Genomic DNA, 8,827 nt, shown 5'->3' with positions numbered 1-8,827 from the left:
AGTTTCATGCCGGTTTGTTAATGATTTCATGTTCAGTGACTCACGGTTAACTGAAATCTTCCACCTTGTAATTTTTGCTTATTGTTTTTGTAGCTGTATTATGGGTGTGATAGAAAACCTATCAATTGATGTAAGCCATAACTAAAAGAGTAATCAGGGTATTTTTTGGTCTGTGTCACTGTGTTTGAAAGACAATTTAACTATCAAATAAACCAGTCTAACAGTTTCATTTGAAAAGCAAACTTTTCTCCACTTCTTTTTGTGCTTCCATACTAATTTGTGTCTCTTACACTTCTTTTTGTGCTTCCATACTAATTTGTGTCTCTTACAGTTCCTTGTCTCTGAACACAGAGGGCCAGAACCTCAGCTGGCAAAAACCGGCTTGTAAATGGAGAGTGAAGTCAATGCAGCTATGTTAATTTGCACCATCTGAGGATCCAACTCCATAATGATTGTACTGTGAATGTTAAATCCTGCAGTATTAAACAGCAGTCTTATAATGCTCTGATCTGCATTCCACTCCTATCTATGCATCTCTAATGAATTTGTCTCCATGTATCTAGGCTCCTTCCACCAAATTATGAGCAATATCATTTCTGCCTGCAAAAGGACCAGACTCTCAACTGCTCTCTTGTTTTAGACAATTTCCTAGGTGCAATTCATTCTTGGTGGCTGCTCTGTTGTAAGAGAAACTTTCTCAGGATGTTCTGCAGCTGCTGTTAATGAGGGTAACTTTGCAAAGATAAAATAAATGTATTAGTCTCTAAGGTGCCACAAGGACTCCTCATTGTTTTTGCTGATACAGACTAATACGGCTACCACTCTGAAACCTTTGCAAAGAGAAGTCTTGCATCATACTGCAAAAGTAGCAAAACTTGGTGTACAGATACTATAGTGGTGCACCTATATAGGGAATCTATATCGGCAGAAGGCTTGGCCTCATTCTGATCCTTGAAGGTGGGAATTATTAACCAAGGCCTTTCACCTGAGAGCGCCCATCCCTGCGGTCACTAAGGGCTTGTCTACATTACCCACTAGATCGGCGGGCAGTGATCGATCCAGCAGGGGTCAATTTATCGCATCTAGTATAGACACGATAAATCGACCACTGAGCGCTCTCCCGTCGACTCCGGTACTCCACCAGAATGAGAAGCGCAAGCGGAGTTGACAGGAGAGCACCCGCTGTTGACTTACTGCGGTGAAGACACCGCAGTAAGTAGATCTAAGTACAGGGCCGGCTCCAGGCACCAGCTGAGCAAGCTGGTGCTTGGTGCGGCAGATTGAACGAGGCGGCATTCTGCCCAATCCTAGGGTGGCACGGCCGCTTTTTTTTTTTTTCCGCTCCAGCTGCCCTGTAGGGGGCGGCGGCGCAGAGGACGGGAGTGCCCTGCAGCAAGCCCGGCAGGGCAGTCCTCATCCTTCCCTCCCCGCCGACCGGAGCGGAGCCCTCCCGGCAGGCGTCAGGCTGCAGGCGGCACGGCGCGGCAGGAGGGGCCGCGTGGCAGCACCCCGCTGTAGCCCTGCCCGCCCCCCTTCTCTCTCTCTCCCGCCCACTCCCTCCCCCTCCCCCCGCTAGCCGGTTCTATTTCTGTTATCTGTACTGAAAAGTCTAAAAGTCCCATCACACTTAGGAGTTAAGTGACATTGAGCAACCAATGTTGCAGCCCACGAGTTCATTCCAAGTGCTGCTTCACATGGGAGACCAAACAAAATGATTCCAATTGAGTGGGGAGAGCTGTGTAAGGCATATTAAGTAGGTGAGCATTTTAGTTGGCAATTTCTGATACAGTGATCAGCAGTGAAATGGTTAACAATGGTTGGTTTGTTTAAAAGGATTCTAATCAGGTTGAAAAGAGATGACCCTAAAGCGATGAACAGGGGAAGCTTACGCATCTCTAGATGCTACTGATTCATTCTGTCTGGCTGCAGATTTACAAGCCACAGTGCATCAGTTCACATGATCTTTTCAGAACCAAAAGAATTAAAACACCAGTTTTCAAGAATTTGTGAGAATACAAAAAAACATAACAGGAAGCCCCTAATTTTTCTGGAAGTCAGAGATTTTCCATGCCGATGGGTTACTATTGCTCCAGGTTACAAGCAGCTGAAACTAGGGACTGGTAATAGAAATGCTGCCCTCTCAGTGTTAACTAACTGCTCCATTATGAAGAAGATTGAAATTGCTTTGGAGACATAGCATTAAGATGAATGCTGGAGGGAATCAGTGCTCATTCTTGCTGACATTAAAACTGATGGGTGCGCTTCCTTCCTACAGCTGCTTGTGATTATCGTTAGTGATTAGTCAATCCAGAAGAGGAAACATGTGGAGAGGGAAAGAACGAGTAGACAAACTTAGTCTGTATGATATAATTGCAGTCTATCAGGTTGCAGATTGCTCAGCTAAGCAAGCAGTCAAGAAATGGTTCATTTCCTTAACGTCGCAGGAGCTGCAAAGTGTCATCCTCCATAGCAGTGCATGCAATCCTTCGTCTCCATCAATGGGCAGTGAAATTATTGTCTCAACCGATGGATTCAGGTCAGAATCTTCTCCCACCAGCGTGGACCAGGTGACTGTGCCCACCACCAGCCCCATTGGAAGCAGCCTGGGAGCCTGAGTATCCTTCAGGGGGCCAGGTCCCTGATCCTCCAGCCATTCCCTCCCGTCTCCCCCAGTGGGGACACAGCAGGGGTGGGGAATGGGAAACTGTTTACTTTGGGAAAAAATTGTAAATGAGAGATTTTCTAAATGTGAGAGTGAGGCTATGGCTCCTCCCCGAGCCCCTTCTACCAGCATAGAAATACCCACCAGGAACAGAGCTCCCAAAAGCCTATGCTGCCCTTACAGAGCCTCAGCCCTGCTCCTCCAGCCTTAGCTTCCATTTCCTGGTTAGAGGTCATTTTACAGTGGTAACTTTCCCCCACTGCTCAATAGTAAGTAGCATCTCCCTTCCTTTCGCCCTTCCCCACAACGCAGATAAGGGCAGTAGGGGTGTCATGACAAGACAGACATCTTATTTCAAGGGAATCATAGAATCATAGAATATCAGGGTTGGAAGCGACCTCAGGAGGTCATCTAGTCCAGCCCCCTGCTCAAAGCAGGACCAATCCCCAACTAAATCATCCCAGCCAGGGCTTTGTCAAGCCTGACCTTTAAAACCTCTAAGGAAGGAGATTCCACCACCTCCCTAGGTAACCCATTCCAGTGCTTCACCACCCTCCTAGTGAAAAAGTTTTTCCTAATATACAACCTAAACCTCCCCCACTGCAACTTGAGACCATTACTCCTTGTTCTGTCATCAGGTATCACTGAGAACAGTCTAGATCCATCCATCAGAATGGATGTCTGATGTCAGACACACCCCTTTTCTTGGCCTCAGCCCTGACTAGTATTATTATTGTTGTTATGCCACCATGCTATCAGCACACTCATCACTGCTCCAGCCAGGAATAGACTGCAGCCCACAACAGAATCTAACACCAATTGCTGTGAAGAACCATCATCCTACTTCGCTGAAAAGATCAGGAAAGCGTCACAAACAGCCTGGATCCGATCTGGATATACCCACCAACCAAGAACCCCCCTGCATCCCCAGAATTCAGTACAGTCACTCATCAAGAAGTATTGGACACTCTAAAGGAGTCTTGGCCCAAGACCTCTGGATCCAACCTATCTATGCCCTTCCCAGTTTGTGAAAGAGAGTCATGAACAACTGATGCCACTCCTGCCTCATTCAATGGCTAGGGGAGACTGTCCCATCCTGGTGGATGATGACTTGGCCTCAATTATACACAGCTTTGTCAACTCCTCCACCCTCCCGGACTGCAGCAATGGATATACCTGGGCATGAACCCGCAGCCCTTAAGAAACTCCAACTATTAAAAAACACTGCAGTGTGTCTCCTAAGCAACATGGGCTACCATGAGCACATCAGACCTGTCCTCCTTTCTCTACACTGGCTTCCCCTAGAATATCTAGTCAAGTTCAAGGTCTCTATCTTGAGCTCCATTGCCTAGGCCCTGCATATCTAAAAGACCACCTTGAGCTCCAGGCTGAAGACTGTGGTCAACACCTCCACTCTTCAGGCACAATGGAACTTTCTACCATCAGGGTAAAGCTCATCTGTGCAGACACAAAGCTTTCTCGGGGGCTGGTCCTACACTGTAGAACAAACTTCCTCAGGAACTAAGGACCATCACAAACGTCACCACCTTTCGCTCCACGTGCAAAGCACACTTCTTTGACCTGCTTTCTCAAACATAAAGCCATAAAAGCATGTACATTAAAAAGCAAACAAACCTCACAACCAAATCCCTGCCCAAAACAAAACATTCCTCTGCACACCCACTTCTCCCCCTGGGGAGGCTGAGGGAGAGAACAAACAACACATGACAGATGTTAGTCATATTGCTTAATGCACTACTGGAAGGAATGATTGGGAGTGGTAAAGAACAGAACATGAAACAAGGGCATTCCCATTTGTTTATATGCAGATGATCCTATGAAAACATAATTGGCATCACCAGAGGTCAAGGGGAAGGTTGCCATGGGACAACGAGAAGAACAGGGGAGGCAAGGGGATAATTACCTTTCTCTATCAACTTATTTTAGATATTCCTAGAATACCCTTCGCTGTAGTATCCGAGTACTAGTAATGGGGCTGAAATAAAGAATACAAGAGAAGGTTGTCATGGGAAGAATTGTCTTGCATTCATTTTGTTGTATTTATGTAGAATCAATATCAAATTAAAGTTTGCTTATGTTTGGTTAAAGAAATATGATTTGTAAAGAAAGGCCCTAACTAGCCAGCAAAAGAAAGGCCTTGAGTGTAATGGGTTGTAGGGCTAGAAGGAATGAAGTAGGAAGGATGTCTGGTTCAAAGAATAACTAATGAAATAAGGGGAAGTTTCTAAAAAGGAGGCCTCCTGACGGATAGGGGTGACTGCAGATGGTTTAAAATAAGACAAACAGAATCTGTTTTCATAGATTCATAGATTCTAGGACTGGAAGGGACCTCGAGAGGTCATCGAGTCCAGTCCCCTGCCCTCATGGCAGGACCAAATACTGTCTAGACCATCCCGGATAGACATTTATCTAACATTAAGCGCCAACAGATTTTCCTACCCACATAGCAGTGTTATCTCAAAAATTAGGGCTTATGTGAACCCATGTGCAATGGAAGAACTGTTCGTTATCAAGAGGGAGGGAAAACATAGGGAGGAAAGGGCTTGGGGAGAAAGGTGATTGTAAATCTTAGCTGGATTAAGACTGGAAATAAGAGTGAACTGTTTCAGAGTGGATTTTATCTGACATCACTAACTGGCAATGACATCACTTCTCTGTTAAAAGGTATCAAAAAGTACATTCTTAAAGGGTTCATTGCTAATACCTGCCTGACTGCATTGAAGCCGACCAATATGGGTCTAAGCAGCCTTTGGTTTAGCCCACTGGTAAGTATCTTGATCAAATGCTTATCAATGTTTTGTTACTGTTCGGTTGTAGTAAATTGCTTATTATGTAGCCTTTTTAGGTATGTTTTGAACAATTGTATAAATACCATTTGGCCTTTGGATGTAATAAAGAAATTTATTGTTAAATTAGTGTTGTAATAATATCCTTCATAAATAATAATAATTCCAACAATTGATTTGGTGTCACAATGACTTCATTATTGTATTGCATGGCTTATAATCATGAGAGTGAGACCCCATTGTGCTAGGCCCTGGACAAACACATAGTAAGAGCAAACCCCTGCTTACAAGCTAAAGAGGCAAACAAAGGCTAGGAGGGGAAGCAGTCTCAGAGAGGGAAAGTGACTTGCCCAAGGTCACATAGCAGGTCAGTTGCAGAGCTGGGACTAGAACCCAAGACTCTTGGGTGCCTGCCAGATACCCCATCCACTGGATCAAATTGCCTCTTATGGTATTGGTGATATTTCATACTTGAAAACCTCCTAGCTGTCCGTTGCTTACTCTAAAATGTTTTTTTCTCTTAATGTAATGTAGTATGTCCATCACAGATCTGTGAGTGGTTGTCATGTGCACAGGTGTGAAAGATATACCATCTTCCCAGTGAACTTGTGAGACTATGGCCATGCATGGTTCCTCTTTCTGAAGACAGCAGCATAAGATTGTGTCAAGCTTTGGGCATCAAATTCAGTGAACGGCATCAGGGGTATAAATATTTAATGTTTTTTTATTATTTTATTTTATTGTTACAATTTATTTGTTTGTGGCAGTGGCCAGCAATGTGCTAAGCACTCTACAAGAAGAGAAAGTTCATGCTGCGAGGAGCACACAGTCTAAGGACAGACAAATAGATGAGGTGATGCTTCCCACATCACATCATCTGGGGTTGGGAAACATCTCACTACTACCTGCCAGGGGGTCAGTTCCCTGACCATCCCAGCCACAGGCTACACCTTAGAGCGCAGCTCCACTTACCACACGGCACTGAGATATGTTTATAAACAAAAGAGGTATAAGTTTATTTAACAAAGTAGAGATTTGTATGTTAACAAACATCAATAATGGAAACAAAGGGTTACAGATAAAATCATAACACTCATTACAAAGCCTAAACTCGGCTAACAAGATGCTCTCTTGTCAAATAAGGTCCTTCTCACAGCATTTTCAACGAAGATGGCTGAGAGACCCTTCTTTTATGAGCCCAAGTCTACTGGCAACTGACAGGAGCATGTGGATCACCTTTTGGTGACCTGCCTTTGCTCACAGCCCTCGAGAACATAATTTTCAGTATGCAGGATATACATATTTTCTGTAGACACATCTCAATGACAGGGGTGAAAGTAAGTCAGGACACTTACTGGTACGGGGCCAGGGAGGGAGGGGGTTTCTGGCCACCGGAAGGGTGGGGCCTCGGGTGAAAGGGGTGGGGCTGGGAGGTCAGCCTACCTCAATCAGCCCTTCCAGGCCACCTGGCCCATGCCGCCTGGGGCTCCCATGTTGATTTAAAGAGCCCTGGGCCCTTTTAAATCGCCGGCACCAGGGCAACTGCTCCCTCCCCCACCCTGCCTGTCAGCGGCTGCGGGGGGGGGGGGGCGGCAAAAGGGGCAGGGACATTAAAGCGCTGCAGGGTCCTTTGCCGTGGCAGCACTTTAAGGTTGCTACCCCTTCCTCCCCCCGTAGGGACCCTCTCAGCAGGGCTGCCGACAGGGGAGGCAAAAGGGACAGGGACATTAAAGCGCTGCCGCCGCAGCCCTTTAATGTGGGCTGGGTATGGGCCGGTGCAGGCTCACTTTCACCCCTGCTCAATGCTTATGAGGACTGGTGCGACACAGGCTTTCATTAGAGACCTGACATGACATTCTTTAGCAAACTAATATGTAGATACCAGACCTAGGGGATCCCTGTAACTCTTATGCACCCTTATGCCTGCTACCAGCTGGATGGTTGTTTGCAACTTATTTTCACATGATGGAAGTGTCCAATGTATTTTCTACGCCACTCATTTTCTTTTCCCTGGTCACTTGTTTCCTCAACACCATTTAAAAAAGCGCCTGCCTTTCTAAAATAGAAGTAGATAAAATTATGAATGGGACATAGAATGTCAAAGTTCTTGACCAACATTAATGGATGCAGTCTCACAACAGCTGTGTGAGGCTAGTAAGCATTATGATTTATGACCAATGTAATAAGCAGCTTTGACTGCCTTATTAAGTTAATCATAACTGTTTCATTCTTACCTTGGGGGGAGGGATAGCTCAGTGGATTGAGCATTGGCCTACTAACCCTAAGGTTATGAGTTCAGTCCTTAAGGGGGCCATTTAGGGATCTGGGGCAAAAATCTGTCTGGGGATTGGTCCTGCTTTGAGCAGGGGGTTGGACTAGATGACCTCCTGAGGTCCCTTCCAACCCTGATATTCTATAATTCTACCTTGTGCTCCCTCAGTTAGTTGTTTGTTTTACGGCTTCTCTACATGGGGACACTCAGAAAAGTTAATCCAAATTAACTAAAGGTGGGAATTTAAAGTGGATCACTTAAACTGCACTAAAGCCCCTTGCAGAGCCTGTTAGTCAGAATTAATTCAGTTCAGCTTGATTTAGGCCTGGTCTACAGAGTGCAGCAATGGGCCATATGGGGTTGTGACTTCTAAAGTGCACTAATTGGTCCATGTAGACCTTGCTGGTGCACCCTAAAAGTTCCCTAGTGCACTTTAATGTAATACTCTTTGAAATGGGACTATGTTAAAGTGCATGATGTAACTTTTAGTATGCACCAGCAGGATCTATATGGACCAATTAGTGTTTACCTGTGAATTTTCCCTCAAGGACTTTCCATGTCAGACAGTCTGACCCTTTCTCAGTGTACTGCGTTAGGATCAGCATTGGTTTCTGCTATTGCATGCTTGTTAAGTAGTTTGAAAGGGAAGAAGGTATTCTTTCAGGAAATCCCTAAATTAAATGTCAAGGCTCAGCTGCAAATGGTTTGATGTTTAAACTTGTATATAGTTTGTATTTTTTCACTTTGGAAGCTGTCGTTCTGCAGAGGTCTTCCCCAGGGGTGGTTCTAAACATACACTCAAAGGTCTGGTCTGCCCCCAGTTGCAATGAAGGCAGGGAATGTGACACCGTGAAGACTTTCTGCCATGGGAGGCGCCTAGAATGAAAATCCACAGGTAAGACAAGAATTTTCCCTGTTTCTACTACCCCTGATTCCAGTAAGAAATAGCTTTGCTTTTTTTAGAATAGCCAGTGATGGAAAGTATTGATGATGACACTGCTCTTGCTGTGAACTTGCATTACAAACCATATGGGGTTCACTGAAGTGTCCAACAACTTGACAAAGATTTGTACTGGGCCTCAGAGC

This window comes from Terrapene carolina, unplaced genomic scaffold, assembly GCF_002925995.2.
Source record: "Terrapene carolina triunguis isolate 2854851 unplaced genomic scaffold, T_m_triunguis-2.0 Scaffold69, whole genome shotgun sequence".
Taxonomy (NCBI): domain Eukaryota; kingdom Metazoa; phylum Chordata; order Testudines; family Emydidae; genus Terrapene; species Terrapene triunguis.
The sequence above is the reverse complement of the archived record's forward strand: the minus strand, read 5'-3'. Positions refer to the sequence as shown.